Source organism: Anser anser (genome assembly GCF_964211835.1).
Source record: "Anser anser genome assembly, contig: HAP1_SCAFFOLD_138, whole genome shotgun sequence".
Taxonomy (NCBI): domain Eukaryota; kingdom Metazoa; phylum Chordata; class Aves; order Anseriformes; family Anatidae; genus Anser; species Anser anser.
The window spans coordinates 9,957-32,157 of NW_028154122.1; the positions used below are offsets into that span (position 1 = coordinate 9,957).

Consider the following 22,201-nt stretch of genomic DNA (forward strand, 5'->3'; position numbering starts at 1 on the left):
GCCTACCTTGAGTGGTACCAAAGCCATTACATTCCACACCTCCCGAGCAATTTGTCGAGCTGCTCGATCTGCCAGCCGATTCCCTTCTGATATTTTTGAGGTTCCTCCTTGATGAGCTTTACAGTGCATAATAGCCACTTGGTTTGGTTTTTGTACCGCATTTATCAAATTTAACACCTCCTCTTGATATCTTATATTGGCTCCTTGTGAGGACAACAGCCCTCTTTCTTTCCATAATGCTCCATGAACATGGACTACTCCAAAAGCATACTTTGAATCTGTCCAAATATTTACCATCTTCCCTTTACTCAGTTCCAGTGCTCGAGTCAGGGCTATCAGTTCCGCTCGCTGTGCTGATGTTCCAGGTGGTAAAGGTTTTGCTTCGATCACTGTCTTCAGGGTTGTTACTGCATACCCTGCATATCGTGTTCCGTTCTCCACAAAACTACTACCATCAGTAAGAAGTTCCCAGTCATACCTTTCAAGGGGTACATCCTTCAAATCCTCGCGGCTCGCATGGGTATGTTCAATTATTTCCACACAGTTGTGTTCCAACGGTCCTTCTTCTGGAACAGTTCCTAGAAATACTGCTGAATTTAACAGGTTAGTCGTTTTCAAGGTTACGTCATCTTGTTCAGTTAGTATTGCCTGATATTTCATCATTCGGCTGGGTGATAACCAGTGGCCCCCCTTTTGTTCTAAAACAGTTGTTACCATATGTGGTACAAAAACTTCAATATGTTTTCCCATTTGAAGGCAAATAATTTTCTACTATCTTTATCAAGAGGTATGCAAAAGAAGGCATCCTTTAAATCTATCACAGTAAACCATTTATATATCTCTCTCACAGATGTTAACAATGTGTAAGGATTAGCCACTACCGGGTAAATGTCCGTTGTTATTTCATTTATTGCTCTAAGATCTCGTACCAATCTATATTCGCCATTCCGCTTCTTTACTGGAAAAATTGGAGTATTGTATTCCGATTTACATTCTTCCAAAATCTGATATTTGAGAAATTTGTCAATAATTTTCACTGTCCCCTGCCTAGCTTCTATCTTAAGTGGATATTGTTTGATTCGAACAGGTTTGGCTCTTTCCTATAATTCCACCTTTACCAGTTGTGCCAGTTTCGACTTCCCTGGTACATCTGTTTCCCATACTGTTGGTATAACTGCATTTTCTACTTCTCTTGGAATATTAACAAAGGGTTTATCTTTGATCATTAGGATTTGTCCTACTTTGGACTCAGGTACCTTCATTATTAATTCTCCATCCTCAAAGGTTATTGTTGCATCTAATTTAGCTAATAGATCTCGTCCCAAGAGTGGAATCGGGCATTCTGGTACATACAAAAAATCATAGTTTAGTTCCTTACCCCCAAAACGCAAATCAAGGGGTTATAAGAATGGCCGTTCCTCCTCCTTCCCTGTGGCTCCAATTATTGTAGTTGTCTTAGTTCCTAATCGTCCTTTTAAACTATTTAACACTGAATATGTTGTTCCTATTACATTTACAGACTAATTAACACAGAGAAAGAAGCTCCTGTAACCAACAACAACAAAAAATTCAAGCCTCTCTCTTCGTTTCCTAGCTTTATTTCAACTAGTGGACCTGCTAGGGTAGATGCCCCAGGTCCCCGTCATTTCTGACTGTTGTAAGTTTATCCTGCAGCCTAAGACAAATTCTTTCTGATATCAGGGGCCGATTGCCCTAGAAAGAGGCTAGCCAATTGCCTCTGTTTGTTTTCTGAAGCCAGGTCCAAATTTTCTGTCTTTTTTTTTTTTTCCATTGCATTTCAAAGTTGGTCCAAAAATTCAAAAATTCCATAGGGTTTTCTTTTGGACCTTGTTGGAACAGATTCTCAATTCCTAATTTAAACAGATTTTGGTATTTACATAATTTCCGGGGTGGTAAGGGTCTCAGTGGGGAGGGGGGGGGTCGGTCAGGGGAATGCAATGGTTGAAAGTTCCCTGAGCGGTCCCGTTGGCAATCTGAGCTCACACATGAACTCAGGTTGTTTTAAGAGTTAGCTGCTTTTCTGTTTCCATGACAAATCTCTCCCGGACCCATCATGGTCCCTCTGCCCCAGAGGGCTCACACCGTGATTTCGAGATCTCAGCCTCGGGTTGAGGCGGAACTATTAACATTCCTACATCCTCTTCCCCTGCTCATTCAACTTCAAAGAGCTCTGTTAAATACTACATGCCACACAACCTTTAACACCTTCAACAACCCTTTTAACACTTCCTTTATCTTCCTCCAGCCTGTACTTTTCTAATGCCAACACCAAAGGCTCAGTCAGGGGCCAACTTAATTCCATACCTTTTCCCTCCAAGATGCTGAAACAACATACCAGTATACAACATTTCATCCTATTTTCCTTCTCTCCTCACAAACAACATTAATTGCAAGACACTGTTATAGTCGATTGACCCATAAAGTGGCCATTTAGTTTATACAGTGGCCACCATTGATTGCAATACTTAGTGGAAATCCTCTTGCTTTCCGCGCCCCCCCCACTCCCCGTTCCGACAATATCCTTGCAATGTGCCAATATACACCCAAGGAGGCTTTCTTTAAAACGTCTTTGTTTTGGATATTACCCATTTCCTTGATTTCCCATTCCCTTTTATTTATTTATATTAATTACTGTCCCTTGTTACAATTTCCACGCAAACCTTTTTATTGCAGGTTTTTACTGTGTTTTCCTAATCTTCTCAAATGTCCCAATTCTCTAGGATTAGACTCCACATACAAACTTCACTATTTCAGATTATTAATGAGCCCCGTTCCAATCATAAATCCACAGGACTTCGGAAAAACACCTGAAGCACTCAGCCTTCCGTCTTCTAGACAAACAATACCACCTTTTCCACAAAATTTACATTTCAGCAAGGCCGAATTTCAAGCCGAATGCTAATTTTTCTCATGCACTTTGTTAGTAAGCCTACACAAAACAAGGAATCACTCCTGTGTATCCATCAAGACGGGGGTTTAAAAGGTATTGAGGCCTAAATAAATTCGCTCTCCCCCTTCTTACCAAATTCCCAGGGCTCAAGCCCGAACCACCAAAGAAGTGACTCTCCGTTCTACCGCTTTGATAATCAGTCAGCCCCCTTCCCCTGATACTTGGGAAACCGACCAAACACCACCGCAAATATACCGAAACTTTTAAACTGTTACTTAGATAATGCTCCCACCTTCCTCCTTGTCACACTCAAAACATTTAAGAACGAAATAGGATTACAAGATGCACCGCCGGGCCCGTATATTGGGCACCACCAATCAACATTTGGATAAAGCAGCACTTCTTTTCGGTCTGTCATGCGCTTCGTTCGTCTCCGGCTGCTCCCCTCGCGGAGAATACGGAACCGCGGATCGGAACTCCGCACTCGCTTCGCAGCGATGCTGCGTCTCACTCACAACACAATCACGCAATCACACAGAGAGGCCCCTTGCACTTCTTGCTCACAAAATAACATTAATTGTAAGATAGCATTGTACTGTAAGGTTCCGTTTTCTGGCCAACTTTCTTGATCTTCTAGTTCGTACTGTGGCCACCAAACATTACAGTAATCAACCAGTTTACCCTTTCGTAACTCCTGCCCGAAACACCCCTCCTTCCAGTGTGCTAGTAAACAGCCCAAAGGGGAGGATCGCGGTACTGAAGCATTACCGCCCAGAATACTTTTAAGTTTTTCCATTATCAGCTATAGCTTTTACCGAACCGAACCAGATGCTGAGCCTGCAGCAAAACCAGACCACTGATGCCGAACCTGCAGCGCTTTCGCGACTGTCTGATGGACGGCGCCTAGGCTTACCACGGGAATTCCCTAGCCCAACCGTCCGTGGCTTTCGCCGCGTCTGACCGGCAGGCTCCCAGACCAGATCGGTACCGATTACCAGAAAGCACCTTTTTCTTACCCTTTCAGAGGTACGTTGTGAGCAGCGGGGGTCGGTCGCGGCCGATGGCTCCCCGAGAAACTCCTCGGTGCCGGCTGGAGCGTGATCAGTTCGCGAGCCGCCTCAGCAGTGAACACGAGGTCCCATCTGGGTCGCCAAAATGTTAGCGTTCATGAAAACACATGATCCACAGAGTGATTATATGAAGGTGCTTTATTAGGCGCCGAAAGTTAGGGGCATGCCTGCCCAAATCTAACTTCGTCTGATTTGTTCTCTTAGTTCTCTTTTATCTCCTAAGATACTACATATGCATTAGGTTTCACAACTCATCTATGCATATTCATTTCCTAGCTCCACCTAGCCTCGCTTCGTATGCTAGTTATCTTATCAGTCCTTCTGCGCTTGCGTACTACTCTCTGGTGGTCGTCCGGGTGGTCGTCGGGATGAAGTAAGATGTCTTCATCAGAGTTGAACTTTTTAACCTTTCCTTCTCACGCATGCTCTCTGAGCCCTTGGTCTCAGTCCAAACCGCAAGGTTGGTTTGATCCAGTTCCCAGAGTCCAAGAAGCCCCAGTTATCCAGATGTCTTGCAAATTGAGCATTCTTCTAATCCGCCTTACAACTCATCATGAATCGGTGCATTCTCTCATGTTACCCTTACACATATATTTTGTATCTTCCAAGCGCAGCCTCGGAACAGTACATCGCAAATGTAACATATTAAACAATATTGTATTATTTCTTCTTCTATTACTAACACAGGGAGGTGGGAATGGTTCTCTTCTCCCAAGCCCCACGTGACAAGACAAGAGCAAAAACCCTTAAGTTGCGCCAGGGGAGGTTTAGGTTGGTTATTAGGAAAAATTTCTTCACCAAAAGGGTTGCTCTGGTGGGTTTATGTGGCAAGGTTTTGGTAGCAGGGGGCCATAGGGGTGGCTTCTGTAAGAAGAATCTAGAAGCTGCCCCATGTCAGATAAAGGCCCTGCTGCTGACCAGAGCCGAGCCAATAACCTATGTTGTTTGCACCTCTGTGAGAGCATATTTAAGGAAGTGGGAAAAAAATAACAAAAAAGGCTGCTTCACAGGGAGAGAGAGAGGAGTGAGAAACAGCCTTGCAGGCACTTACATCAGCGAAGAAGGAGGGGGACAGGTGCTCCGGGTGCCAGAGCAGAAGTCCCCTGCAGCATGAGAAGAGGCCCCTGGTGGAGCAGGCTGTCCCCCTGCAGCCCATGGGTCCCACACGGAGCAGATCTCCACGCTGCAGCCCCCCCGTGGAGGAGCCCCCGGTGGAGCAGGTGGATGTGGCCTGGAGGAGGCTGCGGCCCATGGAGAGCCCCCGCAGGAGCAGGCCCCGGGCCGGAGCTGCAGCCCGTGGACAGGAGCCCATGCAGGAGCAGGGGGGCTGGGGGGAGCTGCCGCCCACCCGTGGGGGACCCGTGCTGGAGCAGTTTGCTCCTGGGGGATGGCTGGACCCCGTGGTACGGAGCCATGTGGGAGCTGTTCTTGAAGAGCTGCTGCCTGCGGGCAGCCCCCGCAGGCTCAGTTCGGGAAGGACGGCATCCCGTGGGAGGGACCCCACGTGGAGCAGGGGCAGGGGGCTATCTCCCCGTCCTTATCTCAACCCTTGAGCCCTTTGCATCGCATTTGCTCCCCCTTTCTCTTTGAGGAAGGGGAGTGAGAGAGTGGCCGTGGTGGAACTCGGCTGCCCACCCGATTAAAACCACCGCAGCTGCAAAGTACTGGAAAATTTTTCAGAAGAAACAAGGTGTTTAACAAGGAAAAATATAGTTTCCTTTTTAAGGCTTCCTGGATAATTGGGCTTATTTCATATTCCCAACTCGGAGGAAGAGAATTGTTGAGTTCACCTTCTTTTTTCTTACACGGAAATAAAAAGTCAACAGCTCTGGAAGTAAGGGGAACGTATCACAATCAAGCTCCTTTTGTCTGTAATCCTTGCTGAAGGACAAGATTTATCCCACACCTTCCACGGATGTATGGTAGCAGAGAATAATTTTTGAACTACTCTAATTCAAGTCAACTTGGGGATAGTGGCACTTCTCTAATTGTTTCTGAGACATACGCATTAGCAACAGAGAGTGTTCTGTTGTCATTGCAAGGCGCCTACGGTGATGACTTCAGAAACAGAACTGAGTGATGTCACCATGGCAATTTGGGAGCAGCTGCCTCTGTGCAAGTTTAGCTAGGAGGGACAGAGAAGCGTGCTGGATGTGATGAAACCACGTGAGGATTTGTGGATCCCACCTTGAGGTGCACAGAGAGGGCCCATGCCCTTCTGTAAGTGGTTTGATGCTTGGCTGAGGCAAAAAATGTGTTTTTATTGTGAATGCTTCGTTTTAGTATTCTGTAGTTTGTGTAAAGTCCTTTCACAAGCATTACGTTTGGTACTTTTGCTCAGTGATGTAGCTGCACAGAGTGACAGATGCAATGTATGGGTGAGGGCCTCTGCACGTTCTCTTTTTCCTACACACCATCAACAAATAAGGGTGGACAAATAAGAGTGTGCTGTGCTCCTGCCATACGCCTCAAGTACTAAAGCATAAACAAGAGACTTAAAAGTACCCCTGTCACATTAAAATTCAGGACAGCAATGTACTTCATCAAATGGGCTGACCTGTTGAGCGTCTCAGGATGTGGTGTATGAAGATGCACTCCATCTGCTTCCAGATTAGCACTTGCAGTGAGCAAGCTGCCTGACCTTAACATTTTTCATTTCATTTTTCACCTCAGTTTTGCTGGTTCTCCGTGATTCATTCTTGGTCTAGAAAGAAAAAACCAAAAAAAAACAAAAAACAAAAAAGTGAACTCAGATCAAAATAAAAGGATTTCCTTCTCATTAATTACATGTTCTTAACTTGACAGATTTGGTTATTGACTAAGAAGGCAAATATCTGGCCAGATATGGCCAAATATCTGGCCAAATGAAACAAGCAGCTAGCTTGCTGGAGACATTGTCTGGGAAACAGTGAAAACACTTGCAGACAAAAACATATCAAAGGACTAACGCTTTGAGCTTAATTCTAAGCAAACATCATAAACTCAAAACTCTTGTTTGTCTTCCTAACAGGCTGGTATAGTAACATGTCACATTGGATGACTTTGCAGCATAGATGTCAGGAATGCAGCTTGGGATCACCTCCTTCTACTTAGAGTTTAGTTTGAAGGGATGAGCAAGTAATTTTTCCTGGGTTGATGGAAATCTGTTCTAAAGTCTGTTTTCTAACACTCTCATAGATACTTCTCTGTCCATCGCTCTGTCCTGCCAACTCTGCTGTGAGTGTGAAGTTGTGGCAAGAGGGATTTCCTCTTCCTAATTTGACCTGGTGGACACCAACTTTCCTACTAAATTGCCGATGTTGCTGAGGAGGCAGCAGTATCAAAGCCCTGTTGATGAAGATATAACAAGCTTGGGGAGGCTTTGGCATTTCTGTACAATGCTGCTCCCTGATTGTGACCCAAGACTCAGATTCTGAATGAAGCAAAGCAAGCTAGAAGAAAACTGTATGTCCTGGTAATTTTTTATTTTGTTTTATTTTATATTTTCATTCTTCACCTGTAAGAAAATCTAAATCTTTAAACCATTTGTTTGAAACCACGGTTTTATGGAAATGATTTTGGGTGTGCTCCTTCACCTTCTTTGGAACCTGTTTAACCTCGCTTCACTTATAGGAGACCTATGCTCAAATTTATGCTTACCGTGATAAAGCAGTATCCTTTTGGTATTCTTTTCTTTGATGATTGCACGTGAGGCTGAAAAGAGTTTTCAGTATGATTCTTCTTTTCCTTTGCAGTCTCCAAAACTCTGTATTATAGCTGATCTTCATCTCTGATCTGAAAAGCTTCACAGGCCAGAAGAGAATTGAGATGAAGAAGGAAATAGAGAATGCTGATGAATATTTCCAATTACCACCCGTAAGTTTTGTGAAAGACTCAGGTGCATTTCTGTAGTGGTAGAAAGTTAATAAAATCATGATCGTGCACTTGAAGGCAAGTAATGGTATAAAAATGAAGAATGCAAGGCCCTGGTTAAAGACAATCTTTAGGCTGCTTCCAGATCAACACTTTATTTGCTTATTCCGCAACCTCATCTCCACTTGCTTAGAAGCTGTGAAGATTGGAAGTACACTCAGTGTTTTTCATCCACTCTGTGTAAAATTATAAGAATTTTCACTGGCTATAAAAGCAAAAAAGACAAACAGACCCTCCTCTGGGGCTTCAGAATGCTCCTAAGATCACCCAGACTGGATAAGTAGAGATGCTCCACTATAGGTGCATATAGATGCACTACAGATGCTGGCAGAGATGCTCTAGCGTAGACGTGACGCACTTTGACAGCATCTTTTCTCTGACAGCAACTTACGTCTTGGTTCTTCACATCAAACCAGAGCAGTTTCTTTGCCTTCACAACCTGCAGACTGACCTCTCGTGTGTACCTGTGGTGGATTGAAGGTAATGCTTGTAATGTTTCTAACACACCCTGATGCTGTATTCACTTTAACTTTTAGAAAAGAGAGCAAGAAGCTTCACAGCAGTTTCTTAGGTGCCTGTCTGTCTGTCTATCTATCTGTCAATCTATCTACCTATATGCATATTTATTTAATTATTTATTTACTTATTTAAAGACATCTTTTGTTCACTAACATGAATCCTCTGACTGTTACTAATGTACGGCACATACCGTGACAGTATAATAGTGTATAAATACCCTTCATCTCATCCTTGCTATTGTTACTGTATTTTAAAAATAATTGTGCACATAATTACCCGCTTTTACCCTGTTTTAAAAAAATACCTACTTACTCGATTATAAAATCCTATAAAAAGGGGTGAACTCAAAAGGAAAGAGAAGCCAATTTTCATTACATTTCTAAACTAAACAGCTAATCCTGATAGATTCACTCCCTTTCAAATAGAACACTCAAGAAATAAAACAGTAAAAATTCACATAATACTTCTTTTATAACAAGATTGCATTGCACAATAGTTCTTTGCCTAACCCTGCAGTTACCCCACAGGCACTGCAATTGCTTACTTGGTCTTCTCCTTTACTTGTTTTCAAGGTTTACTTTTCTAACCAATCCTTAATGTTACAACATTGGATTTATTTACCTCCTTCGATATCAAGAGAATAAAGCATTTGCTTCAGAGGACAGCACTTTGATGCTTTATGGGGCTAATGACCAACGTTCTCAAAGCACTTTTCATCCGTGATTTAGATATTTCTCCATCTTTCCGTCTTCCTTTAGAACTCTTAATTGAAGTATTAGGTGAAGAAGAACACTGAAACCAGCTGAAGCCATAGCAGACATAGTAAGGACATGCTTCTGTTAGGAAGTAATTCAGAGTGATTCCATGGTGTATTTTAGACGGATTTACTCTGGTCCTCTGGACTAAGCATCCCCAAGGGCTATTTCAAAGCTCTCTGAATGATCTGTCATTATCTCTTACACTGTAGTCTCCATTAGGAAAGGGTAAACATTCATTGCCCATGTGGAAAGGAACTGCTCAGTTAGTTGTTTCTAACCAAAATCTCTTGACTGTGTTCTATTTACAGAAGCCACTTGGCTAGCCAAGCTAAATCATTGAAAATGGAAGTAGTGGAACTACTTCAAAACCGTGCTTCTGCTTCTAAGCAAAACTGCACTGTAGGTGGGGACACAGCAAGAGGACGTGTCCAAGGCAGGGTGGAATTGAAAGTCACCTGTCTGAGCCACAGAAAGAAGTCAGCGATTCCCAGTTTGAGACTCTTGCTTGACTAGTGACCCAGCAGCTGCAACGCTTATGATTACCGCTGATGGATTCCCATGAATCAGGCAGTGATATAAGCTACGAGAATGACTGAAGCGATTTGAAGTGACGGTTCTCCCTCTTCGGCATTCAAGTTTGTGAAAGAAAGGGGAAGAGAGGAGAAGAAGAGAGGAGAGGAGGAGAAGAGAGGACAAGAGGGGAGGGAAGGGGAGGGAAGGGGAGGGGAGGGGAGGGGAGGGCAGGGCAGGGCAGGGGAGGGGAGGGCAGGGGAGGGGAGGGCCGTGTAGGGGAGTATAGGGGAGCGTAGGGGAGAGGAGTGTAGGGAGGGGTAGTATAGGGGAATATAGGGGAGTGTAGGGGAGGGTATTGTAGGGGAGGGGAGTGTAGGGGAGAGGAGTATAGGGGAGGGGAGCGTAGGGGAGTATTGGGGAGTGTAGGGGAGGGGAGTGTAGGGCAGGGGAGTGTAAGGGGGGGGGAGGGGAGGGGAGGGGAGTGTAGGGGAGGGGAGGGGAGGGAAGGGAGGTGGAAGGAATGGGAGGGGCGGGGGGTGCTACCCTAAATAAAATGGCCAAATAAATGACATTTTGGATCTGGAGCCAAATATTTATGTTGCCATTCATTCCACAACCTGATTTATCACTGCAATGTGCGTATTGCACAGTGCCATTAAAGGTTTGGCATGCACAGAGGGGGCTGAGTATTTTCAGAAATAACTTTCCTTAATAACTGAATCAAGACTTCTGCTGTAATGCAAAAGATCAGGCAATTGATTAACATAGGGATGGCAGCTGAGCAGGGGAAACATCTTCAAAACTTCCAAACATTTCCTTTATACAGAACTACAGCTCCTTCTTCTCTGCTCACCGGTTATGAAAGTTTCTCTCACCTGCTTAGTAAGCAGAAGCAGTAAAATGGGATTTAGAGGATCCGGCTAGAGCAGAAGCGCCACTTAGAGGAAGCAATCAATTTATAGGTAGTGCAGTGTTTGAAGAGAGTTTAAGCGGCTTTCCAAGGAACATATACTAGTGCAAAGCAACCGATTTATCTGACTCTCCAATGAAAGAAAAGGAAGTGCAAAGCAGCAAGTGCTTGGGAGAGGGAAAAAGAGGTGCATCTCAGCTGTCTGGGGGGAAGAAGGCAGTCAGCTCTTAACAGATTATTTGCCATCTGATTTGTTTCTCAAAGGCGTAACATTTAGTTAAGACAGTGGCAGTTTACTACCTGTGGTGCTGATAGAGGTTAAACAAAAGACACAAGGGCAGCAAAATCCCTCACTCGCTTCTCACACAAGGACAAAACTGTTATGGGAGAGAAATGCAGGTTACTTTCTCAAATCTCACAGCACTTTTTGACACCATTGGCTACGGGTTACCTCTTAAGTATTTGAAGATTTCAGTAGGGCTGACTGATTTAGATGTGGATAGGTTTAAATCACACTTGTCAATGTGCTATTAATGTCGAACCACAGCCATTTCTTCCCTAGACCTCTTAATATGCTAGGCAGTCCCAGGAAGCGTAAAACTTTGACCCGTGCTCTCCAGCATTTGCGTACTGCACTTTCTGTAGGTTCCTTATTCTCTAATCAGAATTCTGACAATCTCCTCAACAGCATACAGATACAAAATGCACAGACCCAGTGTTGTGGTTTAACCCGGCTGGCAGCTAAACACCACACAGCCGTTCGCTCACCCTCCCCCCTCCCTCTCTGGGATGGGGGAGAGAAACGGGAAAGTGAAGCCGGTGAGTTGAGATAAAGACAGTTTATTAAGACAGGAATATAATAATAACAATAATAATAATAATAGTGATAATGATAATAGTATTAATAATAATAATGTGTAAGAAAACAAGTGATGCACAATGCAATTGCTCACCACCCGCTGACCGATGCCCAGCCTTTCCCCGAGCAGCCGGCCCCCCACCCCGGCCAGCCACCCCTATATATTGTTCAGCATGACGTCAGATGGTATGGAATACCCCTTTGGCCAGTTTGGGTCAGCTGTCCTGGCTCTGTCCCCTCCCAGCTCCTGCTGCACCCCCAGCCTGCTCGCTGGCAGGACAGAGCGAGAAGCCGAAAAGTCCTTGGCCTGGTGTAAACACTGCTCTGCAACAATTAAAACATCAGCATGTTATCAGCGCTCTTCTCATCCTAATCCAAAACATAGCACCCTACCAGCTAGAATGAGGAAAAATTAACTCTGTCCTAACTGGAACCAGGACACCCAGATAAAACAGGCTCCCATCCGCTTGTATGATTGTCAGACATGCATTCTTTTATATTAACTGCTCTTTTCTTACTCCCTTCAGATGAAACATAAATAACTTCAGCTGACTTCTAAACTCTACAGACAGCTCTGGTGGTGCTGTGTGATGGAATGTGATTTTTCCTTACAAGCCACCAATTATTTCCATGTCTTTTCTGGACCTTGGGATCTCTTTTGGGAGCTACATTACTCAGAGAAATACAAGAAGGCTGAGATCACCACTGCCTCAACATAATGCAAAGTTTAAGGCCTTTAGGACAGCCAGTTTGCAAATGAATGCAGCCCCATCTTCTCAGCATTTTGAGACAGACGACTACCCAACACTGAACTGTCTCAAGGTTTCAAACTGAGACAGCTTTGTAGAAATAATAGAAAAATTTCATTACAATTGGCCTAGCATGGAATTTATTCTTAAAAAGTTTGGTAGAATATACTTGTAGACTTCAAAACTAGTACATCATCATTTGAGCACTCCTTCGTCTACACGATCTTCTCCAGAAATACCAAACTTTTAGTCCTGGTAGTTAGAGCTAATCAGTCATATTAGCTAATCAAATTCCCTGATCAGTCACTTGAAGTCTGTTGATGACATCTGTTCTGAGCTCTACAGCATTGGTCAGCTACTGACTTGCGGAAGTCAGACTCTATCTAGAACCTCACAATGGTTATAAAGCAGGTCTGTTTATTCGGCGCTGCGCACCCACGCCGGGCACAAGGGGGATAGCTCCACCTAACTTGCGCACCAACAGTTGCAGGGAGTCCTATCTGGAGCTTTCTCTGGACTCGCCGCGGATAGATAGACTTCAGAGCTTAAGATGTTACTTTGATTTCCATTTTCCCTTGTTCCAAAGAAACTTTTGCATCCAATTTTTCCGGCACGTCCCTTCCTAAGAAGGGCCTAAGCAAATTGGGTAAGTAGAAAAACGGATGGATTCCCATCATTTTTTCCCCAATTCCAATCTTGAGCACTGAGAAAAAAAAAAAAAAAAAAAAAAGCCTTTTCCTTTTGGCCAGTTGCTCTGGTAGAACTAAGCATTAGTATACATTCTCCGTAGAACTAAGCATTTATCCCGGGATGTTCAGTTTTTCGACACTGTATAAGCCTTCCTGCTCTCACTCCCCTCCGTTTTTCATTTCTTTTCCTCCTAAGACACCCGTGAAAAACTTAAGAAACCTCCTGGTCAATAACTTTCTTCAGACAGCGTCAATGATATCACAGCAACCCAGACTTATTTAACTTTTTCTTTAAAACAGCTAACACAGATTCTGTATCATTCTCACGCAGACCAGTCCCCAGCTTGATCATCTGAATTGAATTTGTTTTATATTAACCAGATTTTCTTATCATTTTTATTACAGCAGATGAAAAAAGCGCTCACGCTTTTGCTGGCTTTCCATCACATCTGATTGACTGAGGCACCCTGATTCCCTGTCTTTATTTGCTTTCTGCAGAATTCTCCCATCTCTTTTGGTTCAAGTTCGACTGGCAAAACGCTTTTCACTGGTTACTACACTTAGCTGCTATACATCTTTGTTTCTTAAGATAACTGTTTTCATATTTTACAATAGAACGTTGCCATGATCTATTTTGTAAGGTCTAGAAAAAAGACCCCCCCTTCCCACAGCCCCCACCCCACCCAGAAAAAAAAAAAAAAAAAAAAAAAGATGCTTAGTCCTTTAACATAAAATACTTATTCATTTGGCTGGATGGAGGAAGTTAAACACGGTTTATATTCTATCCATGTAGACTGCACTCAGGAAAAGTTTATGTAAAATTCTGCTGACAAATGCAGAATCCAGCTTGCCTGCTCTAGGAAGCGGAACAGACCCACAGCGGACACGAGAATGTACTGTCAGAACAATTAGGAAATAAAATCTATCGTGATCTAAGTTACTGACAACTGTCAAATTAATTCACTTTGTTCTTATTCAGCTTGGAGGAAACGGGCACAGAAATTACTCATTTACCCTAAGTACATCTCTGTCACCTTCTTCTCATCTCCAACACGATTCTCATTTTCAGATTGACCTCAGTGTCAACTGTGAGTCTATGTTAAGTGTCATGCACCAAGTGTCACAGGCAACTGTGCTCTGACCAACACTACCTGTGCTGGACAAGCTATGGAGAGCAGAAGTATTTCTGTAGTGGTCCTAGGAGAACCCCAGTTCCTTCGGATGCAGCTCTTCTTAGAACACTAAAGAAAATCTATTCCTCAAAGGCTGCATCTCTGTTAGATGCTGGGATGGAGCAAGAATGTAGTTTTACAATAAAACTCCAGTAATCACATTTATTCCATCCAGTTGCAGTTTCACAGAGGATTAGTGCTACATGAATGAATGTTCTCTCTAAAGAAACAGAAATTAAAGATCTGTTTCAGGTGCAAGATCAATGTATTGCAACCCCGAAAGGGGATATAAAAACCCAAACTAATCACCTGTTCTTCGGATAGATTTGAATCAAAGTTTGCAGGCGTTTTTGTCCAATGGCTCCAAACGAATCTAGTCCAAAGCTCCTAGATGCTGGAACCACATGATGAATATGTAAGGCCTTTAGCCTTAGCTGCTTTGATCTACTGATCTTCTCCAATTGGACTACATTGCTTGTTGCTATACCTCCAAGGGAACACAACACAGTTTGGATAAATTCACAGTCTAGAAAGAGCTCCAGCAGGAACATGGGTCTCCCTTGCTACCATCATCACAGAAGGTGTGGCAGCCACAGGGCCACTTCATTCATTCACTCACAGAGCACCAATAACAAATACTCCTTGCTGTAATATTCATTTGTTGCAAAACTACATTCTTGCTCCATCTCCACACCTAATATAGATGCAGCCTTCGATGAATAGACTTTCTTCAGTGTTCCAGTAAAAGTCATTGCTTATTAAGTTTAACTGCCTTTGAAAAAATAATACTCGGAGGTCTGTACAATTGGCAGCACAGGGGTTGACCCATATATCATCAAGGGTCTGTCTGGAACGGTACGAGCTGGTAATAGTTTTGTTTCAGATGTGTTTCAGCTATGCCCATTGCCTACCACAGAAGCAGGAGAAAATGCCTCTTTACTGTTCTACATGTCCAACGCTCAATTTGAATTCTTCTTGAAGTTAGGGCTTCCAACAATCCAAACCAGATGCCCAGCCTCCCAATCTAATGCATGAGCAGAGGGGCTCTCTGAAACACCAGTACAGACTAGGTGAGAAATACCTTGAAAGCAGCCCTGTGGAGAAGGACGTGGGGGTACTGGTCGATGAGAAGCTCAACAGGAGCCAGCAATATGCACTTGCAACCCAGAAATCCAACTGTATCCTGGGCTGCATCAAAAGCAGAGTGGCCAGCAGGGCGAGAGAGGTGATTCTCCCCCTCTGCTCTGCCCTCCAGAGTCCGGGGGATGGAATAGCAGGGCTCCCAGCACAAGAGAGACCCGGACCTGCACTTGGTCCAGAGCAGAGCCACAAAAATGATCATCAGAGGTATGGAGTACCTCTCCTATGAAGACAGGCTGAGGGTAGACTCAGGTAAGGAAGAGATTTTTACTGTGAGGGTGAGGAGACACTGGAAGAGGTCGCCCAAAGAAGCTGTGGATGCCCCATTCCTGGAAGTGTCCAAGGCTAGGACAGATGGGGCATTGAGCAACCTCGTCTGGTGGGAGGTGTTCCTGCCCATGGCAGGGGGGTTGGAACTTGATGATCTTTAAGATTCCTTCCATCCCAAACCGGTCTATGATTCTATATGCTAGGGAATAGCCCTTTGGCCAGTTTGCCTCAGATGTCCTGGCTGTGTTGCCTCCCAGCTTTTTTGCAACCACAGCCTCCTCACTGGCAGGGCAATGTGAAAAAAAAAATAAAAAAAAAACGGAAAAGGCCTTAAAACTGTGCAAGCCCTTCTCAGCAATAACTAAAACAATGGAGTGAAGCCAAGATTGCTCTGATAGCATTCTTCATGATCCAGTACAGACCGATACCACCCAGCATGGTCCTGCACGGCCGCTGGAACCCAGCCCAGTGCCCAGGGTCCCCAGCCCAGGGGGTTGGTCTCCGCCCAGGCCGGTCTGCGCCCAGGCTCAGGGACACCGCCGCCAGTTTCCCCTTTGCAGGTTCAAGCAGTAACGAAGCTGAGCACCTGTGCCAGGGACACCCAGGGAGGACACTGATACAGCCGGCCACACAGACAACCACAGACAAGGCGCTGCTTGCAACAGCACCCACACACAGGCCTCACGTAACACACAGGCACAGACAGCCGAGTCCCCTCCTGCCCTGGGGCTGGCAGAGACAGCAGGTCACTGCTGCAGGCACACACACGGCACTCTCGGGGTTCACAAGCACATACACACCCACACACCTGGCCCTGAGAGTCCTTTCACATGCCCTCAGATTCCCCATGCCTCTGCCTGCTCCTCGTCCCCATGGGCCTCCCCTCCAGGTCTGCCACGGAGCTCCCCTAGCTAGGAGGGAGCTATGGGGACGTGGGCTGAGACACAGACTTCTGCCCTGGAAATGCGCGCAACTGGCAGCGATGAGCATCATGACGGGAAGCCACACTTAAGACAGCGCAGGCATAGCAATGGGAGCCTTGGAAAGAGCTCTCCTTTCAACCCACATTCCTCTTTCAAAGCAGAGATCCAGCTTATGCGTACTCAAGTCTAGGGTGGATGAAGTGACACAAGCAGTCTGTTTGGGAAGAGCCCCGGTGCTCTTTATTTTCCATTCAGGGGTGGAAAGCGGGAGAGCTTCCCAGCCCCTTTGCTCAGAGCTCCGCTGCTGCCGCCGTCGCCATTCCCAGCACCTTCCCCTCCACTGCGGTACCAGCATCTAGCGCTAGGGAGTCAAAAGAAAAAAGAGGATGAGCAGGTTGTGTACAGGCTGAACACAGAGAAATACTGCAGGCTTAGCTCGGGCCGTGCACGTAGGGGTCTGCTTCCCAGGAAGCTTCAAGGCTGCCGAGAAGTGAGACAGATGCCTCGTGCCCGAGCTCACGACAGGGTCCCCAGGGGTGCAGCTCACCAGCCTGGGGCTGGGTCAGGTGGAGCGGAGGACCCTGGGTATTCTGCACAGGTATTCCCCCTCAGGGCAAGGTGTCCTGGCGTCAGCGCTCTCCAAAGGAAGGACAGCCTCTCGGCTTTGGAAAGGGGAGAGGCAGCCATCCAGGGGACCCCTCTGTTTTCAGACAGGACTTTCACATCCCACATGGGAAAGCCTGTTCTGGGTGCCCAGCCGCTCCCCGTCAGGTGTCAGGGAGCTCCAGTCCCAAAGTCTCCAGAGTCTCCAAAGCCTGCGTCCGTCTCGGGAGGGGTGTCGGAGACGTGCCCTCTTTCTCCCAGTGCTGCCCCCAGGGGAAGGATGGGCCTTGCAGCAGCGGGAAGCACCATCCCTTTTTGGAGATACTTACCGGGGGAGCTGCTGCTGCTGCTGCTCTTGCCGCAGCCGGTTTGCCTCCGCAACATTTCTGAATACACTTTGTTGATGGCGATGCGGCTCCAACCTTTCCAAAACTTGGAGTGCTCGTGGGGAAAGGCGGCTGCAACAACAGGAGAAAGGGATCCCTCAGCCTCTGTCAGACACCCCTTCTGCCTCTCCCCTCATCCATGTTATACATTAGTTTTGGTAGAAATCATTCCCGACACATCGTGGGTAAGGTAGATCGAATTTCTATTTATTTGAGCAACTCAGCAAGCAGCGATAAGTAAAACAGCGCTGGGCGGCCGGGGAGTCTCCTGCTCCGCCAACGGCGCGCACCTAAGCCCGCCAGAGTCTCCATTTATAGCCTAGTAGTTCCGGGTTTAGTGGCACATCCTGGTGTCTTCTTACGACTGCGAGGCCTGTTGCTAGGGGGTCTTCGTCAGTCCTCTGGTGGTCGTGGGGATGAAGATCGTTGTCTTCCTCTGCGTCGGGGTCGTGACTTTGCTGCTGATATGTGTGTTCTCATGTGAGGGGGAATGCCATTTTGCCCTTTTTTGGAGCTGGTTTCTACTGCAATTGTTAACTTAACAGGAAATTCCTATACTTGTTTTTTTCCTTCAACAGGACATTGGGGGTATAAGCAGTTAACCATTGAAAACCTTCCCATCAGCAATATTTAATGAACAAACAAGGCTTTACCCATTACAATCCAGACCCTGCACCCATGCGGTGCCACGTGCACCCACCCTTTCAACCTGTGGTGAGTTTTAGGCCTTGGCGGTAACCAAGGTCACGCCCGCTTTAGGAGGAATCAAAGGGTGTCACAGGCAACCCCAGGACTCAGGGACCAGGCTCCTGGACATGTCCTGACATCACTCAAGAGCTACTCCAGTGCCCCACGACGGGAACGGAGCCGGCACACACTTACTCAGGCTGGAGTCTCTCCAGCTTGCCTGCTGCTCCCAACTCCTCTGCTGGGGCAGGGTTCTCAGCCTTCCTCCACCTCTTCCTGACCTTGCTCCTGGGCTGGGCTGGAGGATGGGGAGTCCGAGCATGTTGGCTGTTGAATCGCTGCAAGGAGAAGTCCCTCTCATCAAACAGGACTGGACGTACAGCTGCTCTTTCCCAGAGGACCTCTTGAAAGGACCCTGCAGCAGGACCTGCGAACCAGGCGACTCGGCGCTGCCAGCCCACGTCTGGCTGCTGCTTTTATCCCTCACTTTCTGCTGACAACCTCTCCCTCACAGGGAGGAGCAGCAAAAGCCCTGACCTGCGGCCTCGTGCCCGTCCTGCTCCCACCACCCTGGGACCTGCCGCCCTCGGAGCCCGGGCAGAGAGGATCGCCGCTGTTCTCAGCGGTGTTGATCACTGCCAGTACCTGGGGTATCTGTTGGTCCTCCCCCTCAGACCAGGCTTCCCATGCAGCCATGGCTGCCTGGGCTTGCTCTTGTAGCTTTTGGTACGTGGGCCATGAGCTGTCTGTTTGGTCCCACTGTGAAGACAGGTTCCAGACATCCTGGAGGAAAAAAACAAAAAAAACAAAAAAAAACAACAAAACAAACACAACAGCAGACAGGATTGGTCTCAGCTGTCCCTCAGGCCTAACCCACACTCCTGCCCCCTCGCCTCAGCCGGTCTGTCAGCAGTGCTTCGACCCTCAAGGATGAGGGGCCCTGAAGCTAGGCCAGGCTCCTCAACTCGTGACAAACACAGCTGAACAGCCCGCGGTGACCAAAGCCCTCTGCCATCAACGACTCAGAAAGGCCTTGCTCCTTTTCCATGGCCCCTGGTCAAAATGAAGTGGCTCATGGCAACACGGGAGGCAGTAAGAGGCAGGGAAGGTGTGCGGGACGCCACCTTCCGTCTCCTGAGGAAGAGATGAAGGAGGTAACAAATGTGAAGACGAACGCATCCCAAGGGACCTGCTCGGGATCGCTCCACACAGAGGCTTTTGTACAGGCCCAAACAGCACAGTCATTGCAGCAAGGCAGAGCAGGTACCTGCAGCGCTCTCCTGGAGGCTTCAGGAGCAGGGAGCGCAGTGGTGGTGGACTTGGCTTGAGGAGCTGTTTCCTGCCTGTCTGCCTTCTTCGTCCCGGGGGAGCTGCCTGGACACGGGGGGAGCACGCTGCAAACAGACGCCGGGAGGAGGCTGCATGAGCCCAGGGAAATTCGGTCTCCAGTCCGCGCTCGCAAGCTGCGTCAGCCTCTGCAGCAGACGGCACTTCCGCAGCGAGCGGGCATATTGGACTGGCCGTGTTCACTTCAGCGGAGACAGAGAGAGCCAAACGCGAAGCTGTGGCACCACCTGCCTTCAGGAAGGCTCGGGATGCCCGTATCCAGGCCCTTTTTGGTGGAAGAAGGAGGGGAGCGGTGTCTTGTGCAAGGACAGGATCCGAGAGACACCATTATGGCCCACCCGGGCTTTACTTCAGCTTCTCCTCTGTGGCCCTGAAACACGGTGCGCTTATGGGTGGAAAACAGGTTATCGCTGGGGAGCCAGCGGAGCCATTGGAGAAAGCCGTCAGGTAAGGAGGCCAGTCATGCCATCTCCCTACCTCAGCACTCTCTTGTGCCTGCCACAACGTTTGGGATAGCGTTTGAAAAAAATGCCTGAAAGAAACTTTTCCATCTGGTATCACAGCTCCTTAGGCTGGAAGAAACAGCAGGGGAGATGGGGCCACGGCAATCCTAAGACACGGTGAGACATGTTAGAATGAAGGCAGGGGACGTTTGCTCCCACAGACAAGAAGATGGGCTCTGCTGCAATGTGGGGGGGCTCCTGAAGGGAGAAGAGCTTCTGCAACAAGGCTCTGCGTTCAGCTCCCCCAAGGATCGGGGCCCTGCTGGAAAATGAAGCTGGTGTGCCAGTCTCAGGCAAACGTGCTGCACGCTTGCCATCCGTTGAGAGAGCGGCCTCCGCTGGGACGTGTGTCAGGAGCCACCCTGCGGCTGGTGGGTCCAAAGGGGACATCTCTCCAGTGTGGCTGCAAGGGGCTCCTTCCTCCTTTCCCCCAGGGGTCTCACCTGGTAGAAGGCTTCTTCTCCACATCTTGCTGCCTTGTGCCTGGCTCCCAGCTTGTCAGGATGGGGAGGGAAAGCTACTTCCTCCTCTGCAGCAGGTTGCCAGGATGGCACTCTGAAACTAGGAAAGGAGGAAGCTCTTCCGAGCAGCTGCGTGGGCACTGCCTTTTAACCTGGTTCAAGTCAGCCAGCACGGGACAGGGACCACCCCCAGACAGCAGGGACCTGTTCCCTTACCTCTTCTGATCCTGCGCTCTCCTGCAGCTTCCTCCTGCGAGGTGGTGGAAACTTTGGCCTCCGGCCTTCTCCTCACAGTCAGATGAAACCTGGAAAACAAACGATGACACGGGCTTGAAGAAGGCTGGCCTCCTACCCGTTGCAGCTTGCTGGCAGTAATCCTCCTGGTGTCGCACAAGGCATGGCATCCCTTTTCCGTCATGTCCATGCATGGGGTTTGTTGTCAGTCTTCCCGCAGCACCACAGAAGGTAGCCTAAATTCCCCTCCACATGCAGGCAATTCTCTCTGACGGGAATCGCGGCAGCACGGGCACAAGAATGGCAGAATATGGAGGCTGTACAGTAACACTGCCAGGCTTTTTGCAGGGGCAAGCATCCAGACGCTCAGAAGAAACTCTCTTTGCTCGTGGAGAGAGCAGCTAAGGGGGCAAGCGTGGGGAAAGGCATTTGACTGGCCTGCCATGTCCGGGCTGGCCAATAGCAGTCAGGTTGCTCACCCTTTGCTAGGATTCCCAAAGAAATGGAAGTAGCCCCCAAAACCTCACCAACTTACGCTGTGGAGCAGTGCAACCAGGCCCGCGGCGCTCTCCGGACGTTTGACGCAGTCTAGATAAGACTTCACGCACAGAAAACCATCTTCGCGTGGCAGAACTCCAATGTCCCTGACGGCAAAGGGGACGTGCTCCTTGTTCCTCACGAGGAAGCAGTACAAGAGGATGGTCTCTTGCACGCAGTTCTTCGCCACGTGCAGCGGGAAGGAGGTGGCTCGCGATAGCTGCACGTACTTCAGCGGCTCAATCTTGACACCATCTGCAAGGAGAAGCAACATCCTCAGCGACACGGCAAGCCCAAGTTGCTTGCAACATTCAGAACAAGTTCCCAGAGAAAGGGTCGCTAAGAGAAAGAGCTCCTGGGGCACGGTTTCTTTTGGGGGAACTCAAGCTGTACCCTGACCGTTGGAGACAATCCTCTACTTCTCCCAGGCCTTTCCAAAGAGCAGGGAGAACAAACCGTTCCGGACATGGGGCAGGAAGAGGGGGGCTGCTGCCTTCTCACCAGGGAGGAGCTCAGTGGGACAGTAGATCTCCTCCAGCCACAACTCATCGATGTCCAGCTGGAAGAAAGGTCTTCGAACCAAGAGCAGCCCTTCTTTGCCATGGAACTGCTCTCGGACAACACCAAAGGTCCCGAGTCCCGCAACCCAAACGCCCTGCACACAGAAAAGACAGAAAGGCCGATGAGGGAGTTCTTGAGAGACGGGAAAAGGGATGGCTGTCAGAGCAGGGGGACACTGCTCTGTGCCCTGCCCACTCCTGAGGGACAACGGGGCAAGGTGGGGCACTTTGGAAAGCTTTGCAAAAGAGCCGCATCCTCAGTTTCTTTCGTCTCCCCCCTCACAGCATTTGCCAACATCCCTTGGCTAGAGAAGCGCCCAGAGGTTTCCAGCACACGGATTAGACCTGGCACTGATTCCCAGCAATTGTCCTAGGCACGGACCCAGGATATTCCCCCCTCTCTCTGCTCGCCCTCCCCACTCAGACCGCAGGGAAGAGGGAAGCCCTAGGGTGTGCCAAACACCTGAGAGGCAGAGCACATCTGGCCT

At 47.8% G+C, this 22,201-nt stretch overlaps 1 long non-coding RNA gene across 2 annotated transcripts; it reads right to left on the reverse strand.

Annotated features, from left to right (window-relative positions):
- Positions 1 to 18,805: 18,805 nt before the first annotated feature.
- LOC310890781 lies at positions 18,806 to 21,254 on the reverse strand. Of its 2 annotated transcripts, none has more exons than XR_014577305.1 (4): positions 21,152 to 21,254; positions 20,599 to 20,687; positions 20,365 to 20,482; positions 18,806 to 18,854 (listed from the first exon to the last, which is right to left on the reverse strand). It is a non-coding gene; the product is annotated as an uncharacterized lncRNA (long non-coding RNA). The 2 variants fall into 2 exon arrangements; XR_014577306.1 differs by lacking the exon at positions 18,806 to 18,854 and adding an exon at positions 19,366 to 19,465.
- Between the last annotated feature and the right edge of the window lie 947 nt (positions 21,255 to 22,201).